General features: G+C 40.4%; 1 protein-coding gene across 1 annotated transcript in view; it reads left to right on the top strand.

Annotated features, from left to right (window-relative positions):
* The window catches only part of LOC140687381 (uncharacterized), a 49,139-nt gene that overhangs the window by 15,247 nt on the left and 14,662 nt on the right, over nt 1-19,230 (top strand). Inside the window, exons 2-3 of the mRNA XM_072943814.1 lie at nt 15,802-16,001; nt 16,305-16,431. The gene's annotated coding sequence lies outside the window, so the exon portion shown is untranslated. The remainder of the gene's footprint in view (nt 1-15,801; nt 16,002-16,304; nt 16,432-19,230) is intronic.

The raw sequence follows: 19,230 nt of genomic DNA, 5'->3' as shown, positions 1-19,230 counted from the left end.
TGCACTTCATATGGGGTCCAGATCATCACTGGTCGCACTGTGAGGGCAAGTAACTGATAATGGCAGAAAGGACACGGAGGCATCAAAAAGGTCTCAGTCACTTTCCCTGTTTAAAGGATGCAGCACAGTGTAATATATTTTAGCTGGTTTTTCACTGAAAATATTTAGTGTTTTCTGGGACTCCCCAGTGCCCCAAGGTTCCATGCAGCTGGGTGTCCCCTCAGTGCAGCTCTGTCAGCGCTTGCCCTGGGCTGACGCGGTGTCACGGGGAGCAGGACATTCAGCGTCCCCGGTTCCTCCGAGCTCCGTCTCCTCATCCGCAGAGCCGAGTTTCTCATCCGTGTCTACTTAGTAGGGTTGCTGAGAATCACACGTGATGCTTTAGGTGTGACTTGTGGTTGTCTCTGTGATTGGCATATAGTTAATATTTGATAGAAACACTTGTTTTTTTAGTATAATTGTAGCACCTAGATTGCAGTGGTTTTTAGTCTGCATTTTTTATAACTTTATTCTTATTTTTAAATATGCACTTATTTTTATTTATTTTTTTTGGAGGTACTGGGGACTGAAGCCAGGACATTGTGCATGCTAAGCAGGTGCTCTACAACTGAGTAATACACACCCTCCTTTTCTGCACTTGAAAGTAAATATTGCTATACACAAAATAGCTCTTAAACACCATCATGGGACCTAGTCACTGTATAGACAATTGAACACGTATACTATTTCAATAGGAATAAATGTTTTTGAGACATACATTTCTGAATCTGTTAATGTGCTTAAAAACGATCATAGGTAGTGATAAACACGAATCTTTGATCCAGTACTTCTTAGAGACTGTTTTGCCATCAAGGGAAATTACATTCTACAGAGAAGGCTAATTGGGTCTCTTTGATATTTAGATGGTTTAGCAGATGATGAAGGCTTTCAAAAGCTGACAGTTTTGTATTTTAAAGTAACTACAAAGTTACCTTCTACAAGTTGTAAGTACTAAGCTTGTGAAGTGCCCAGTAATCCAGGGGGTATGTGTCTGTGTCTGTGTCTGTGTCTGTGTGAACGTTGGTGTGTGTGATTTCAGGAAGGTAGAAAGAAATTCCATATAGACTTCTGATACCTTTCTCCTCCTTTTCAAGGTGTTGACATATATTTACACTAATAAATTGATATTCAGTTGTCATTTGGCATATTGGGAATAAGACTTTCTCATACTTGTTTCAGAAGGATTAGGGAGCATGAGCTTAGGAAATGGGAGGAGATAGAGACAGGGAGGTTCTTTAAACTTTGGGCAGAATTAGAAACAGTAACTTTTCTCTTTTCTTCTAAAGCAAACTGGCACTGAATTGTAACATACTATTACTCAGAATTGCTTTTCTGATCAGATACATGTACCTCAGATTTTTAAATGCAACATGAATGATGAAATGTGTTTTAGCAGTTATTTTTAAAAGTAGTCTCTTTTCAAGTAAAAGGCTATAGCCTGTTCTTTCTTCCAGCGGTACAAGAAATTCTCATTGTTCTGTTGAAATGATCTATGTGCTTACTTTCTTTTTTTTTTTTCTTTAAGTGCTTTTTTCATTGTGGTTTGAATGAATGTTTAAAATTTCTGGATTTTGATCTTTAGAACATGCTGATTTCTCAGAACTGTTAAAAACCTGATTGTTCAGTGCTCCATGTTTGGTGGGGCACCCTATTGATTTCTGTTGTCTCTTAAAGAGTGAAATTCTTCCTCTAGCCTGCAGATCATTAAGTGAATGGTTTGCAGTGTGCCTTTAAAATTATTTGTATGCATTGAGCATGTTTGTCCAGTGAATTTTAAATTGACTCATTGTAATGACTTTGATTTGATTCTGTGTCTTTTGCTCCTCTCCACAAGAATTTGAATTCTCTGTTGCATTTTGTATACGTGTTCTTAACAGGGGAAGAAATTTTGCATTTTTTACAGAGGTGGGTTTTCCTATCCCCTCTGAATGCCTTCTAAAATTGATACAATAAAAATCAGTTATTGCAGTGCATAATTATTTCATAAATTATTTTTTGGTATAATCAGAAACAATGACCAAGAATGATAATAAAAAATACGAAAACCTTCCTTCCTTTGAAGAATAGAAATCAGGTAGTCAGGCTCCCGCATGCTTTGTTCCTGACACACTTACTCTCATGTCATTGTGTATCATGATTCAGAGATGGTATTGTTTCAGGTTTATAGATTTTTGTTTTAACATTTGTGTTGAATTCTTTCTCCAGGCTGATGTTTCCTGTTGGGTTTGTGGAAAGAGTAGAAGGGAAAAAAATACTTTGTTTTGTTTTCAGGAGGCCTGAGTTGATGGGAAAAGAGTTGAGGGTGGGCTGAGGAAAAGAGTGACACTCCCTCTCCTCCTGGCTGAAATTGATAAACAAAGAAATCAATTAAGTGTATCGATATTTGACCAAAAGAAGTTAGCGAGCCCAAACTGGCTAGAAATGCACAATGGAAATTACTGAATTCAGCTTCAGAATGAGGTGCTTTACCAAGTAGAAGCAGCTTAGAGCAATCAGAAAATCAGTAATATAATGAGATATAAATTGAATATTATAGCTTTTATTGCTGAAACTTTTCTACGTTAAGTTGTGTAGAGCTAAAATTAAGTTTCAATCACCAGGAGTTAAGAGAGTGAGTGGTACTGTAGGATCGTTATTCACGGATGTGCCTAGACCCTGATAGAGTGGCTGAAGATGGCAGGAAAAGACCCACATCCAGGATTTTCATCCTAGGGTGTCCTCCATAATGGTTCCATGTGGAAGCAGATGATTGGGTTAACAAATTGTAACACACCCCAGTCGCCTCTGAATTTTAAGAAGAAAAAATATGCTTTGATACTGCTTTACAAGCAAGTTCCTGTGCATCCTCACTCCAGACTCCTTGCCGTAAAAAGCAGAGACAATGCTTTGCTTGTGTAGTTGAGGTTTTAGATAGCACTCTGCTGGTTGTAAAGCAAGGACCGAGACCCTCAGCTATAAACGCTGTGCTTGTGTGTTGTTAGATAGTGTATTATCCCCAAAACAAGGACCTGGCTGGACTGGTGGTCTGCTTTTTAATGAACATATCTAAAAATGTATCTTGTTCCCCTCACCCCATGACTTCCCTAAAGATACACTAATCCTTTGTACTCATTGTGTATTCTACAATCTCTGCCTCATCCTGTCTTTCCCGAATTTCCTCCTTACTATCTCACAACTGTTAATGAAGTTTTCCTTTGATTATACACAATAAATATGGGAGCATTTGAGAGGCTCATGGAGATGGCTCCCTACTCCCTCTCGATTTCTTGACTTTTTCCACAGAGTCTTGAATAATCATTCCGTGTCGGTAAGACTTCTGCCAGCCAGAACCCACAGTTCCAGGTGAGAAGGATGAAGACTTTATCTCTCCTACCGGAGGCAAAGACAGAAGAGAATTGAGATATGCTCCCCCGTGATCCCTTCCTGCCCCAGGTCTACTGCAGTTCACCTGCAGCCTTCTGGCCTCTGCTCAGAGGGCCTCTGTCCCAGGACTGACCTCAGCGTTTTCTTCCCTTGTCAATATTTCCTGTGCCTTTCAGAACTTGGTCTCTTCCCTGCAATTCAAACCTGGCAGATGTGATGGTGGTCAGCGTGCTGGTGGGCAGTCCTTTGGGGAACCCCAGGAGCCATGCTGATTCTCCTGAGTCTCTCAATCGGGGTTACAGTACAGTCGAGCACCGAAGGAATCCCATTCTCGAGATGTCAACAGAGCATTTCATCACTTTCATTTTATTTTTCAATTTTTGGTGGAGAAATTATTTGTAGCGAACTGTTCCAGATATTCACCGCCTGCTTTCCTCATCACCATTCCTTGTTGTCTCGTGCTAGTTTTATAAACCAGGTTTCTTCTCTGGTCATTTCTGGCAGCTGGGCTTGCCGAATCCTTGATCTGTATTTGAAACAGAATGCTTCCTCGTGATGTCAAGGTGATTTTCCTATTTCTGAATATTTCGTGTACATTCAGCAACTGTTTCAAGTGAAATGCTCTTGTCCAATTTCGGTTAACTCACATTTGCTGATCTCCTGCTTTCATGCTGAGAGCAGTTTCTTTTCCCTCTAATAAAAGTTAGCAATTTGCATTTACTATGGAAGATACTGGCCCAAGGTCCTTTTGTTCTTAAGAGTTTTAATACAATTCACCCATTAAAATGTACATCGGTTTTTACTCTATGCCCAGAATTGTGCATCCCATTCAATCTTAGAATATTTTCATCCCCCCAACAGGAAGCCCTGTATGCATAAACAGACATTCCCATCTTCCCCATCCTCCCCCAGCCCCAAGGAGCCACTTTTCTCTCTGTGGATTTGCCTGTGCTGGACATTTCATGTAAATCGAGTCACTTCATATAAGTGGAAACATCTATTGTGACTGACTTCTTTCACACTGAGTAACGTTTTCAATATTTGCTCATGTTGTGGCCTTAGTCACTATTCTATGCTATGCTATTGCTGAATAACATTCCACTCTATGGCTGGGCCCCACTGTTTACCCATTCATCAGGTGATACGCATTTGGGTTGTTTCTGTTTTTGGCTGTGATGAGTAATGTCGCCGTGAACACTCATGTGGTATTATTTATGTGGATATTTGTTTTCAGTTCTCTTACGTGTGTGCCCAGAGAGCAGAATTGCTGGGTAAGTCAGAAACGAAATGTTCAACTCTCTGAGGCCCTGCCAGGCTGTTTTCCAAAGTGGCCACGCTGTGTTACATCCTCACCAGCAAGGGCTGCGTGCTCCGCTTCCTCTGTGTCCTCTTTAGTGCTTGTTACGCTTTTTTTTTTTATTATACCCTATTGTAGTGAGTGTGAAGCGGTTTCTCCTAGTGGTTTTGACTTGATTTCCCTTACAGCTAATGCTATTGAACATCATTACATTGTGCTTTATGGACATTTGTATATTTTCCTTGAAAAATACCTTTTCAGATACTTTATTAACCTTTTAATTGAGTTGCCTTTTTATTGTTGAGTTGTAGGGTATTTTTTTTTCTTCATTTTGAGATACAAATTCCTTACCAGATAAGTGATTTGAAAAAATTTTCTCCTCTGTGTTGTTGTTTCACTTTCTGGATGGTGCCCTTTGAAGCAAAGTTTTAAATTTTGATGAACTGCAATTTGTCTCTGTTTTCTTGGTTTCTTGTGCTTTTGGGGTATTATTTAAACTCTGAGGTATTTTATTTAAGCTTTTATATATAAAATAACAGAATTCTTAGGACTGTTATAGGAGATAGGTGCAGTTGTTGTCCCCAGTCTATGGATAGGAGACTGAGATGCAGAAAATTTCACTGAAATATCAGTGTCACATCTACCTAGTGCTGTGGGATTTCAGACCCTCATGTTTGTCCCCAGCATTTGTGATCTTCACCACCATGCTCCACTACTGCCTGGAATCGTTAATGAAAATGACTTTCATTTTTTGATTTCTTGTTAGTTTGTTTTCTCATTGGGGACCTCATCTCCTTATTTTCCTTTCGGATGTCAGTGTAGATTTATTATAGGGCTCATGTAGGCAGAAGCATTGCTATCAGTTAACTTCTTTATTACTCACTCTCCAGTGATGATTGTTGCTAGTTGACCTAACCAAGTCATGCTTAAGTCTTTCCTGCTAATGACACTAAAAACAGTCATGACTTATAGAATGCTCAAAGAAAGTACTTGATTGATTTTATTTTGCTACCCAATCAAACCAATCAAGTAAAAACCCCAGTGTTGACACAGACTATAAGCCCTCCAGAATAGGATCACTGTCTTCCTTCTGTTTCATTTATTTGGTCACAGTGTCTGGATAGTGACTTGCTGTCCAGCAGTTTTGTGAGGATACGGTGCTCGTGAATCATTGTAAGGACAGAATTTTGACAACAGACTGTGTTGTTCATTTCACAAGGGAAAAGATAATATAGAAATGCTGCTCAGATCTATATTAAAATTAAGCTTGGAATTTTGAGAAGAATTCAAGAAACCATACAAAGCTCTTTTTCACTAATTTTAGATCTATCTTAGACACATATGGTTACATAGCAGAGTAAGTTATCAAGTACATTTGACAATAGGAGTGTAATATTGATTATTTGTTTTAGTTGAAATATTCTACCTGGGATAAAGTAATCAGTGCCCATAAATGAACAAATATGTTTGTATTTCTATGCAACATGGGAGCAGAGTTCATGTTTCTATATAATATGTATGACTGTGTGTTTTAATCTGTCTGTCAGTGTTTTTATAGTTTTTCAGCAATGTTGTAACTTCAGAATTCTTCTAACATATTCACTCCCGATACTACTGCAGTTTGTACTGTGTATCCTATCTTATGCATGGGATTCCACTGTCCCCTCTGTGAGGAATTTCCTCTCCTATTGAGCTAGTAGCAGAGTTAAAGGAACAGTGATTTCAAGGCCTTTGCTCTCCACGTGTTCGCAGTTTCCTGTCAATCACGATTTTCTCTTTCTTGTGTTTTCATTGTGCAATTAGAATCTTTGAAAATAATTATTAATATGTTTCACCAGTCTCCCTAGAAATTTGATGTGTTTGTGCTTTTCAGTTTTCAATTTATGAAAATTGTAAATGCAGACTTGTTTTTAAGTAGTCCTTTTTCACTAGATATTTGTTTACCTCTTTATAGTTAAAATAATTTTTCCCCAATGAATGAATCGGTGTGCATGTTTTAAAAGATACCTTAGTTTTTATTTTTCTTATTCTAACAGGTATTTTCGTTGTACAGAATTTAGAAAATAAGGATAAACACAATAATAACTTAAAAATGGCCTCTAATCTCACTTGTAGATACAGTTCTAATGTTTGAAATTGAGAATTACAAGTCCTCTCACTTTGTTCTACTCTTTCAAGTACATTTTGGTTACTGACACCCTCGAATTCCCAAATGAATTGTAGCAGAAGCTAGTCAGTTATTGCTGAGGAGCCCACTGGGATTGTGATCGAGACCACGTTGTATGTGTGCTTCACTCTGGGGAGCACTGCCATCCCAAGAATTTTGTCATGTTATCCAGGAATTTGCGTGGTTTGTCTTTCCAGGTATTTAGGTCTTCTTTAATTTATTTCAGCAATGTGTATGGTTTACATAGTATTATTTTACTTTAATTTTTGCCTTTATACTGAGGACAAGTGTGCAAGGTACCAGGATTAGAAGTGTATTATAGCTCCACAACTTGCTGCCACCATGGACGCTGCAGTCTCTCTTTGCCCTTTGTAAAATCTTGCACAAAATAGGACCTAAGTAACTCTCTCTTGAAAGAATGATTATATGATTGCTGGATGATGCTTGAGAGTCCTTGTGATGATGTCTTTTTCCCAGACTTTCCCCTCTTCTTAAATATGCCCTTTCTCTTCCTTTCCTCCAGCCTGGGTTTCAGCCTGCCTGTGGCATTGATTTTCCTTGTCTGTGGACTCTTCCTTTCACTAGTTCATGATAATGTTACATGTCGGCTGTGGAAACTTGCTAGATGTCAAGAAAGAGCAAATCCATTGCATGCTAGTATTTTTAGAGTGTGTTATTGTATTATCAATTGAAATTAAATCAGGCTGACCCATTGAGCCATCCCCTGAGCTCTTTTCGCCTTCCTACAGGTGATACTGCTCTCGTTGCTGCATGTGCCCTTCCCCCAGACTTAGTTTTGGAGTTGAGTAAGTCACCATCACTGGAGCCCTCTCTTTAAAAGATGAAGAGAACATTTGCTCCTTCTCCCTGCTTGGGGACTTCGATGAGATGAGGTAACAGATGAAGAATGGAGCCCCACCTCATTCTGACCACTGCTCTTTCCATTCATTTCTCCAGGGGAAGAGTACAATTCAAAAATATAAAGATTGTGAGCTAATGAAATATACAAGACAACCGATCATTTATTAAATACCCTTTCATGCCAGAAACAAATGTATTATACACACAAAGAGCACATAAAGTACGGTAGTACTGTGGTTACAAACGTGGGCCGAGTTCGAGTCCTGCTCTGGAGTGACAAGTCCTGTGAGATGGAGAACTTGTAGGTCGGCTTAGCCTCTCCCGGACTTTTTTTCTGTCCTGCAGAGACAGGGCTCGCTAGTCATCCCTCCACAGTAGAGGTGCTGTGGGTTGTAAATGATGCGCGTGGGCAGGCCAAGCACAGCTGCTCGTTCCTCGTAAGTGCAGGATAGCACAGCTTTTGCGGTTACGGCTTTATGATCACACCGTGTAGACTCTCAGTGCTCCAAAGGGATGTCTTGCGGATTGGAGATGGGATTCTCACTTCTGTAAATACCCAAAGATTGTGTTATTGAGCCTTGCTGATATAAATCTATTCTTTAGAAAGTACATAATGTAGATATATTTTTCAAACATGCATGCTTTTTTTCTTTTATTATTTTTACTTCTACCCTCTCATCACGTGGTGTGACTTTTGATGGAATCCATGAAACAGTCCTAAGCCACCTGCCTCTTCAAACTTCTTGGTGATGGCTTTCTTCCTTGACTAGAAGAGGGTTTTGCATAGGAAATTTTGTTTGCTCCCCTTCTCTTGGAGTCTCCCTGTTTGTCTGCCCATCTCTCACCTGTCCATCTGTCCATTTCTCTACCCACTCATTCTTCTGACTTGTTCCAAGAAGCACTTAAGGCAGCTTACAGAAGAACAGATACCAAATAAACAGGTGAGAAAATGGGGCCAAGTTCACAAATTGAGGCTCGGAGTTGAGCCTGTGTGAGAGTTGCAGGCGTGAGACACACGCCTCTGCCTTGTGACTTATAAGATAAACAGCATCAATGTGCCTGAGGCTCCCAGCACACACAGGGAAGCAGGGTTTGTGGGAGATGCTCACTGGCTGTGAAATAAATAAGTGGCTTAGGAGAAGCCCAGCCTTTCCAACTACTAAGACTTAGGAGAATATTTTGAGTGTCTTCCAAAATCTGAGTATTGCATCTTTTCTTTTTCAGAGTTTTATGTATAGTTGGTTAACATTCTATAACTGGAAATTTCTCCAAAACTGCTGCCCACGTGAGTCCCATGACTCAGGAATGGGGTGGTTCTGCTCATTGACGGGTGTTGGCCAGAAACGGAAAATGACAGCCTCAAAGGAGCCTGGGATTAAGCAGTTATGTTTTGTCAGTGCTTTAGATTTAAGAAAATGCTTTTACCGTTTCTCTCCATCTGAGGAAGCAGCGTGCACTCTTCCCAGCATCAGGAGCTCAGGGTCTCAGGATGGTGGGGGCTGACTGCACTGCCGTAAAGACAGCTGAGCTAGTCACTGCATGTGTGGTGCTTTCACGTAGTGCATTTCATGTTTTTTAAAAGGTTTCAACAGGTAGTTAATTAACTGAGTTAATTAACATTTAATAAATATGAGGCTTTTTTGAAAAGACAGTTATAGGCAGAATATAAGTTGTGAACACTTTAAAAATGGCTTCATTACTGAAATTTCAGTAAGGAAGATTCAGTTTATCTTATTTACGCCTCTCTTTAAAAGTAACAAAGAAACAAGACAGAAAAAGCAGAGGATTATTTCTGTTCTTCCTCTCGGCTTGCAGGTGCCCTCACCTCCAGTGGCATCCATCCAGACACCAGCACTGACACTGGCCGTGCTCAGAAATGCCTCAGCCCTGAAGACACAACTGACAAATAGAAGGGAGCCGCGGCCTGTTACAGCGGGTGCTCTCACTTTGTGGGTCCTTATGTAACTGCGTGGTGTTATTCAGGATCGCCCTTTCTACACTGTGTGATGGTGCTGCGGTGTCTCCTAGTTATTTGTTTCTGTAACTACTCATGTATTTTTTCCAATGTGTGGTACTAGACATCTAAAAATGCATTTTTCAGATGAAAAATAATGTGTATTTAATATAAAAGTCTGAAAAAAGAGTCAAAAGGGTCTATCCTGGTCCCAGTACTCAGAGATAATAATTAACACTTTAACATCTATTTTCTGTTCTTTTCATCAGTGTGTATCAGCTCTGTCATAAAAACCAGCGAGCACTGTGTGCCTGTTTACTGTGTGGAGACCTCCATTTTCCATTCGGCTTATTACACATTTTTCTACAATATTCTATCTTCCCTGACATGATTTTTAATGACCAGTATAGTATTCTGTTTTGTGGAGGCATCGTCCATTTTACTTTGTACTTAAGTAAACTTTTAAATTCCAAGTATACTTAATTGAAATTCTGAAAAGAGAACTGTGGTGGTACCGAAAGTCCCCACTTCCCTTCCCCTTTTTTCCTGAGAGTAAAAGCTGCTGACAATGTGGAGTATATATTTCATGACCTTTATGCCTTTGTCATATATATATACACACATACATACACGTATATGAGAAATCTATGTATATGTGTGTGTATATATGCTTTATTGAAAAATAAGGCCATACTATATGTTTTCTGTAGCTTGGTTTATTCACTAACTTATATATCATAGACGTCCTCCCCCTCTAGACTCACCCGGTCCTTTCAGATAGAGTAAAGGGGTCTCCTGATGTGCAGGTTTGGTCTCTTGTGTAACGACACCTTTCGTGGGAGAGTACTGTGGACAAGGCCTTGGACCATGCCGAAACGCTGCAACTTTAGTGCCCACAGCTCTCCGTGATTTACCGCATCATTGACTTGATGGTGAACACTTAAGTTTTCTCCATTTTCCACTGTCAGAAAGGGTGTTTGACTGGCATCCTTCTTGTACAAACATTCCTGTGATCTTGTATGAGTATTCCTTTAGCTAATGTTTCTGGAAATTTAGTCCTTGGATGTGACAACTTCATACATCACAGGATGCTTTCAAGTGAATCTTGAAATTCCTTCTCCTGTGGGGAATGAAAAGATGTAGAATAACTTATGTAACCAATTCTCTATCGCTGGATATGATTTCACTTCAGCTTTTCTTCCCACCATTGTAAACAGTGCTGTGTAAATGTTCTGATGAGTACATCTTTTTGAACTGATTTTTTCTAAATGTAACGATTCCTAAAAGTGGAGTTCAGCCTGTGTGCACACACGTTTTTCAGAGCTTACATATCCATTGACATGTCATCCTCCAAAAGATCGCTCACAGTTTGTTGTCTCAAAGATGGACACTAGCTATAATATCTTTTAAACATATTTGCCAATATGACAAGAAAAATGATTTTCATTATTTTAGTTTGCACTTGATGACCAGTGAGATTTTGAGCATTTTTCACTCATTAGCCATCTGACTTTTAAAAAGTGAATGATCTCTTTTGTCCTTTGCAAACATTTAAGTGGGGGAGCTTCTTGCTGCTTTGTGACAGCTCAATGTATATTATGAACATTAACCCCTTGTCTTCATCAACATGTATCAGAGAGCTTTTACTTGTCATTTCTTGCCTTTCATTTTGTTCAGTAGGTTCATTATTGTTGTGGCCCAAAATAATCTTAAGATAGTAAATGTCTTCTTTTTGGGTTTTATTCTTAGAAATGCTTTCTTATAATGGTATAAATTTCTTCTGTAGGTTTTTTTAATCTCTAAGATGGAGATGATAATAGTACTTGTTACAGTGAGGAGAAGCTGAATTGATATGAGCAAAGAGTTGTATTTGCTCTTATTAGTACTTTCTAATATTTACATCACTTTCTGTAATTTTTCTTGCGGTCATTTTGAATGGAATAGAATTTGTTTTTCCAGGTATTCTCTGATTGTAACAAGACAATTATTAAATTCATACTTTGCTTTTTAATTTGAAATCCCACCTGTAAAAAATACTTATGTACACTAGAGTCTCTTTTTGAGCTCATGATTTATTTCTGTCAATCTTACTTTCTTACTCTAGCACTATATCTTACATATTGTAAAAATTTATTTAATATATTACAGTGCGAATTTTTTGATTCTTTTTTCGATCCCTAAATTTCTTGGCTTGTATTATGACCTTATTATTCCTGAAGAATTCTAATATAATTTTTTCAAGTTAAAAAAAAACGGATAAGTGTTGTCATGGGATTTTTTAGTAATTTTGAATTATCTTTAGGAGAACGTACATCTTTAAAACTGCTTTCCTCGATACAATATGTTGATGTCTCTACTTTCACACTTCTTACTTTACCCCTCAGTACAGTCCTGTACTTCCTCCATATACAACATGGGCATTGTTTTTGAGTTTATTCCAGATTTTTGTTGATGTTTTTGTTAATTTTTTAAGTGAGAAATTTTTGCTATTATATTTTTTAACTGTTAAAACTGACACCTAGGAAGGCAGATTCGGTTTGTAAATACTCACTTTGTAACTTCTCATTTAAAATTGTAAGTATTAAGTACTTGTTACAGAATCCTTTCTTTTCTGTTTTTAAAAATTTGTTTCCAAGATTCTCAAAATGGTCATAGCTAAGTAGTATAGGTGGGGAGACAGATGGAGAGAGGTAGTGTGGCTCATGTACAAACTGTGAGCACTTTCATGGCTGCCTTTATGCTGGAAAAGCTGATAAACAGTCCAGCTTAAACCAGGGTGGCTTTGTATGCACTTGAAATCCAGCTTTCCTGCCTGTATGGTGAAGCCTGGTAGGCATTGCAGGTAGATGATCAAGGTCGAATGGAGGTTATTGGCTGCACAGAGCACTGTGTCTGAGAACTGGAGACCATCGCCATGGGAAATGCTTGGTGCCAGGAACAATGCAGAGGAGCTGGGGACCCTGTGTGTTAAGGATTTTCCAGCCCTCGGAGTGGGAAGTTCAGACTCTGCATTCAGATCTGAGTTTGAATTCATCCTCTTTAGTTTACTTGTCCTCTGACTTTTGTCAAGCTATATACCGTCTTTCACTTCCTGTTTTCTTGTCTCTCAAATTTGGAGAATTACAGCCTGCTGCTAGAGTGTTTGATCAGGTTAAATAATTTGTGTCTATAAGATGCCACGTACAGTCACAAGCTCAGTGAGAAATGGGCAGTCTCCTGTTCTTCTGCAGCTCAGTGCTTGACAAGACATGGGGGAAAGCCAGTCCCTAATTTGTGTGTGATGCAAGTAGGAACAAAATTAATGTCTTGCCTTTCCCTAGCAGTATTCTTACAGCTTTGCTTCATTTACTTCTTTCCTCCTTTCCTTTCCCCTTTCCCATCCTCCACCAAAAGAGCCTCTCAGAAAAGTAGATTCAAATTACTTTAAAGGTTGGCTCATCCTCATGAAATGATAGTATCATAAAAAAAACTGTGCACATCACAGAATATATTTTATTTGATTTACACACACATATGTGCATGCAAACACACACACACACAAAATCAGTCTACCTCCCACTTGCAGAGGGAGAAGGCCCACTTTTTCTGAGTTTTCATTCACAGAGAGTGAGAACAATGTCTCTTACACAGACTTTCACCAGGCTTTGTGCATGGTGTTTTTAATTGAATTTCTGTTTGTGGCCATAGATATAGTCTCCTAATAGAAGAGAGAAAGTGGAGACATAGATATTCCGCTGAGATATTGGTGTCATCATATTTTAGTTGTAAAGGACTTAAGACAGCATAGAGTCGCAACATTTTATGGGTGAGAATCCATGATGTTGTAACTTGGACAAGAACCTGGGTCTTCTGCCATCTTGTCCACGCGGGTGAAGAGGCAACTGGGCAGGGGATAGTAGGGATCCTTCCTGCTTCACTTCCATGTTCTTGCTAGTTTTCATTTCAGCTGCCTTTAGTTTATGTTCATGAGGCCACTCATGGGAAGGTCACTCTGTCCTGATAGATTGAGTTTCTTATCAGCGAAAAGCTCTGGACCCACTCATATTTCCCAGAGTTTTCTGCTGACCTGCTGACACTTTATATAATTGAGACCTAAGAAACTACTGAATATAAAATCCTTATTGTTATCATTTCCCCTCGAGTTCCATAGGAATGGGGTGCTGTCTCAGGCTGTCTAAAGCCAGATCTGAACAAAGATAGGGTGATGGGCTGTGCTGCTGGACCTACACAGTCGAAGGGGATTTCCACCTTAGCTTTATAATCAGGCAGATTAGTTCAAATCTTGCCTTTACCAGTTATTATCTTTGTGTCTTGGGGGAGAAACTGTACTTTTTTGTGTCCAAATTTGTTTATCTGTAAATAAGTTCAGTATTTATTTTAAGGTTTCTGTTTTAGAATTGAATGAGCTAATTCCTTCATTTATACCTAAAATAATGATCCCATGGTTCTATGCTGGTGCCTTGGTAGTTGATTACTAAGGGAATTGGCAGTGAGAATGGGGGTGGGGGACCCCTGGATAATAGAGCTTATATTCCAGGATATGCTTGTAAAACACTGGATGTGCAGTGGATTTTTAGTAAATATCTACTCCTTTCCTAATCTGCATTGATTGTTTATATATCTTTATACAAATATATGAACAATTTTTATTTCAATTTAAATATTTTTGTAGTATTTACATTATGTAGCTATAAAAAATACGTGAAATAAAATGATTTGACTTTTATTTTCTTTTCAATAAGCAAAACAAAATAAAATAGAACAGAAAAAAGTTTTGAGGGAGTAGAAATAATTTTATTTCTGTGGAATCAATTCCGTATAATAGGTTTTTTGTCGTGTTGTTAAACAGCATATAAAATTGATAGGTTGTGACATACTGGAAATGAGGAAACAGTGGAGACATACTACCTCTAATGCAGTCATTTTGTTACCAAGTCCAAACTCGTTCTGCTTGCTGCAGGACAGGACAATAAATGGGGAGATGAGATGTTGGAGTAAGGAATAGTGACTTTATTTGAAAATCTGGCAGACCCAGAAAATGGCATATTGATATCCAGTAGAACTCTCTTCCCCAAAGCAGAATTCAGTCTCCTTTTCTACTAAAAAGCGGCGGGGATGTGTTTGGTTGTTGCAAACTTCTCGCTGTACGAATTGTTTGTCCTTGGAATCCTTTGTTCCTGCAGCTGTCCATCTGGGTCAAATTAAGGTGCCCCCGTAAAACCTCCAAATAAAAGAAAGGTTATTATCTATTTTGCAACTTACCATCTGTACATAAGTGTAGAAGAGCTAATATCCTTAAAGATCAGAGCCCGGAGAATAGGCTGTCCTGGATATTTCAGGCTAAAGGCAGCATTTTTTACAAAAGGTGCAGAGATAGCAAGTCGGAGCCTAGAAAACAAGGTACAGGTTTAAAGCCAAACGAACACATCTAACATGGAGTCAAATTTGTTCTTTTCTATTACAATTTCTTTTTCTAACTCATAAATAATTTTAGTAAGAAACATTAGAAATTTTTTTTATTTTTGCTTCTTAATAATGGATTACAACTACACTTTAGTGAGCAGGGATGCTGTGCGTGCCTTGGGGTCACAGCAAACTCTTGTTGGGGGTGGTCGACCCTGCAACATACCTGATGTCCCGTGAGAGTTGGTGAGGGTCCCCCTAACCAGGGGCTCTCTTCAGGAACCACCATATGGGCATTGACCTCTGGAGACCTCTTTTTCAGCTGCAGGAAATTTTTTCAGATTTTGTGATGGAAAAATCACTCCAGCTGCAGATAATCAGGGAATAAAGGAAGAGGAAAAGGGCTTGAAGTAGAGTAGAAGAGAAGGACAGAAGATCAGGGAACCTGGGGGCTTGGCAGCGGGGCCTCGGGAGAGAGAGGAGCAGAGGTGTGGAGGGTCCCGGCTACGGAACCAGCTCCTGCAACTTTCCCCGCACCCAAGCCACACAGCTTTTAATTGGGCCCAGGACTCCCTCCTGTCTGGATGTCACCCTGGCCAGAACTTTGAGAATCGAAGCTAAGGGGTGGTCAACACTCACCTAGGGGGTCACTGAGGACTTTGCTCAAGTCCACATTGACTTTTCCAGTCATGTGCCTTCACCTGTTCTTTATCTCAGGATCTGAGAAGCAGGAGCAAGGAACACATGGAGAGATCCAGGAAGATATCTGACTGTGTTAAGAGACGACAGTCACAGTGACACGTGGAGCGAAGACACTTGCAGTAAAGTAAAATAACTTCACAACTATTGCATCAGAGCTGCAAGTGTGAGAGAGCCTAAGCCTGTCTCAGAGTGCAGGGGACAAGAGAAAAGGAATGGTAAAATTACCACTGACATTTGAAATTTTGTTAAAAAGAATGCTACCGTTAATTGTATCACTTGAATGTATGCAGGTGTTTTTCTATGAGCATTCATAGGTTCACAAAACCCCACCAGCCACTCTTGCTCCCATCTGGTGTGGGCTTTCTCAAGCACAGTGCCCTTCCTGCTTGGGTGGGCCACGCTGCTGGTCCTCGCCTGGGGCCAGACTGCTACAGGACACTGAGTCCCCGAGGCACGACCTGGGATACATGACAGGAACATCTCTGCTATTGGCTGAGGGCCTCCGTTTCCCCCTGCAGTGTAAGAATGCCGGTGACTCAGTTAGAAGCATGCATCCAAGCCATCCTTCCATGTCATCACCATCTAGAAGCGGTGCCTGAATATTCTGAATTTCTACAGAATGTTGTTTACAATCACCTTGAACAAGTGAGTGTGTGTCCTCTTTCAAGTGGAGGAATTACTGCCATTTTCCTGGAACTTACTCACCACTAGTCATCTGATTTTTCTGTGCTAGGATTCAGTATAGCCTGCTAATAACTCTGCAGTCAGATCTAGAAACCCTGATGAATAGGATTATTTATTTTCTTTCCTTATATGATAGTATTTTACTTTCAAAATTCTAAGTTTTCTGTTCTTGGAGGAATATTTTGGGGTTTGGAGAAACAACTTTGCTCTTACCATCTTTGTGACCTGTTGCTATATGCGTCTCACCTGTCTTCTGTCACTTGTGAGGCGGTTCCATTTGTGACCCTGTCCGGGTTATTCATGTTATAAAACATAAAATCTGTAAAAGTACAGAACCCTTTTACTCCGAAGACATTCCACAAATACTCCTTTAATCTGTGTGTGGTTTTAACAACACACAAACATTAGAACATATACTTGCAGGTTGCCAGTGCAAAATCCCCAAATGAATAGTCTAGCTCAACATCTAAAATCTTTCTTATCTACCTTGGATATGTATGGATAAGTGAAGCAGTTTGCTAAGAACTCAAGACCAGGTTTAGGATACAGGCTGATGTAGCTCAGCAGGTCCTCCCAAGCTTATGCTCTGCAAGACAGTGGGGTTGAGGGGAGAGGGCGTGCCCTGCCCTCCATGAGCTGACAGTTTCATGGCAAACACCTTCACCAGGTGAAGAAATTGGAGTTTCTTCTATGAACAGTGGGTCTGAAAAGAGCCCAAAAAGCGTGGGAGTGACACAATCCCATTTGTCTCAAGTAGGGGAGAGTGGCTGTGGGGCCACTTGGGAGACTTGTGAGTCCAGGTGGGCAGTGTTGGTGGCTTCCACTTGAGCGGTAGGATTGTGGGTAAAAGCGAACAGATTGAAGGCGTGTTTAGATGGTAAAAAGAAAGAATTAAAGCTGTCTGAAGGTAGGATGGAGTAAGGCCCAGGTTTCTGGGTGGATTAATGAGTTAAATGATGGTCCTGCTGTGTTCTGAGGAGGGAAAGCTGCAGAGGGATTTCTGGGGGAAAACTGATGAGTTCAGCTGTGGGTAAAGTGAAAGGTTGTTAGATGTGTGGTCTGGGAGCTCAGGTGAGAGCCAGTAGTGAGTAGGGAGAGGGGAGAGAGACTTTCAAATAATTTTATCTTGTGAACATACATATAAGGATGAGTAATGACACACTTAACCCCTCTATATTCTGTATTTAAAACCCAGTAACATTTTGCTATATTGATTGCAGGGGTTCTTAATTTTTTAATACAAATAAAATAAATAGAAACAAAATAGTGGAGTTAATGAATATCTTAGAGTTGATGTGTGTCCTTGTATGTATTTTGATTTCTCATCTTTATAAACATAATCTACAAAAAGTTAACTTGCTTAGAATAAGAGTTAAACACAGGGACATGACACACTCTGTCGGGGGTTGAAGGTGATATCTTTGGCAAATTATATAGCCTCTCTTTGCCTTTGTTGCATCTTCTGTGAATGCCCCCGGGCCCCTCATCACAGCTGATTTCCTAGACTAGAAGTTGGGAGGGAGGCTGCTGAAGGGAGTAAGAGGTGGCAACTGCTAGGAACAAAGAAGACAGAGACAAAAACAGATTAAAGCCGAGAAACTGAGTCTTAATACCCTCAAAGGAAAAATAATCCCGCAGTGTTTTGAGCCACTTATCGTAAGGGAAACAAAATCACGTGGATCCAAAGCTCTTGAGCATATGTATATTGTGGGTGGGAGGGTATCATCAGAAAAGGGTTGAGAAGAGGCTTTTTGGTTTCCCTTAACGTTTTCAGTAAGAATGGGGTGCAGAAGCGAAAACCACCTGCTTCACAGTAGAAGGTGTTGTTTTGTGCGAAACTGACCAAAGTTTGGAAACCAGTCATCAGTGGTGCTGGGAAATGAAGAGGCTTCTGGATTGGGTGGGGCACTTGCTGTGACTTCCAGGTGACCTGCTGGCTGGGGGCTGTGAGGCGGGCAGTAGGTTTGCAGTGTGACCTGGGCATAATCCCTGGCTCTGAGGCTGCTGGTCTGACTAGCAGACCTGGGCAGATGCAGTCGTATTGGGGCATCTCGCAATGTGGCCTGGGACACCTGCCATGCTGAGGGCGAGAGGAGGGATCCTCTAAGGGGGTGTCCCTGTGAAGAGTAGAAACGTCCTCCTGAAGGGGAGGAAGAGCCTCTGAGCAGCGGGCCGGATGCACAGGCAAGAGCAGCCTGAGCACGGAGATTTCGGGGACCTGGAAGTCATAAAGTGGCCCGAACAGCCTTGTTCCTGAGAAACTGGAGGGAAAAGATGCTGCAAATGCAGGCTAATTTCAGACCCTGTGGTGGGTCATGAGTGATAGGAAAGAACTGGTCAGGCAGGCACGAGAGAACCCTGTGGTTGTCCCAGTTGGGGCGTCACACCAGAGGGAGGAGCAGAGCTATAGACTTTGTCACTTTTTATCTGTGTGACTTTGAACAATAACACCCCACCTCTCTCTATATATATCTTCATCTGTAAAGTGACAGAGTGACAACTCGTGTCATCAGAAGGCTTAGTTTAGCTCTGATCCTCTTTGTCCAGTCCTGTCAGTGCTGCCCTGCAAGGTTCTGCAGTGGCTGCTCTTACCCTGAGATGGGAGGGCGTAGAAGGGCATTGTAGCACCCGAGGGCAGGAAGGGGTTGCTTTAAAAGCAGACATGTAGCCTCCTGCAGCTGCAGACCTGCAGGCAGTTTGGTTTATGGTCGTGGAGAGGACTTTGGAGGTCTTAGCATCGTCTTAAGGCTTGTTTTCCCT

This window comes from Vicugna pacos, chromosome 19 (genome assembly GCF_048564905.1).
Source record: "Vicugna pacos chromosome 19, VicPac4, whole genome shotgun sequence".
Classification (NCBI taxonomy): Eukaryota; Metazoa; Chordata; class Mammalia; order Artiodactyla; family Camelidae; genus Vicugna; species Vicugna pacos.
This window is presented reverse-complemented; position numbering and strand designations above follow the sequence as displayed.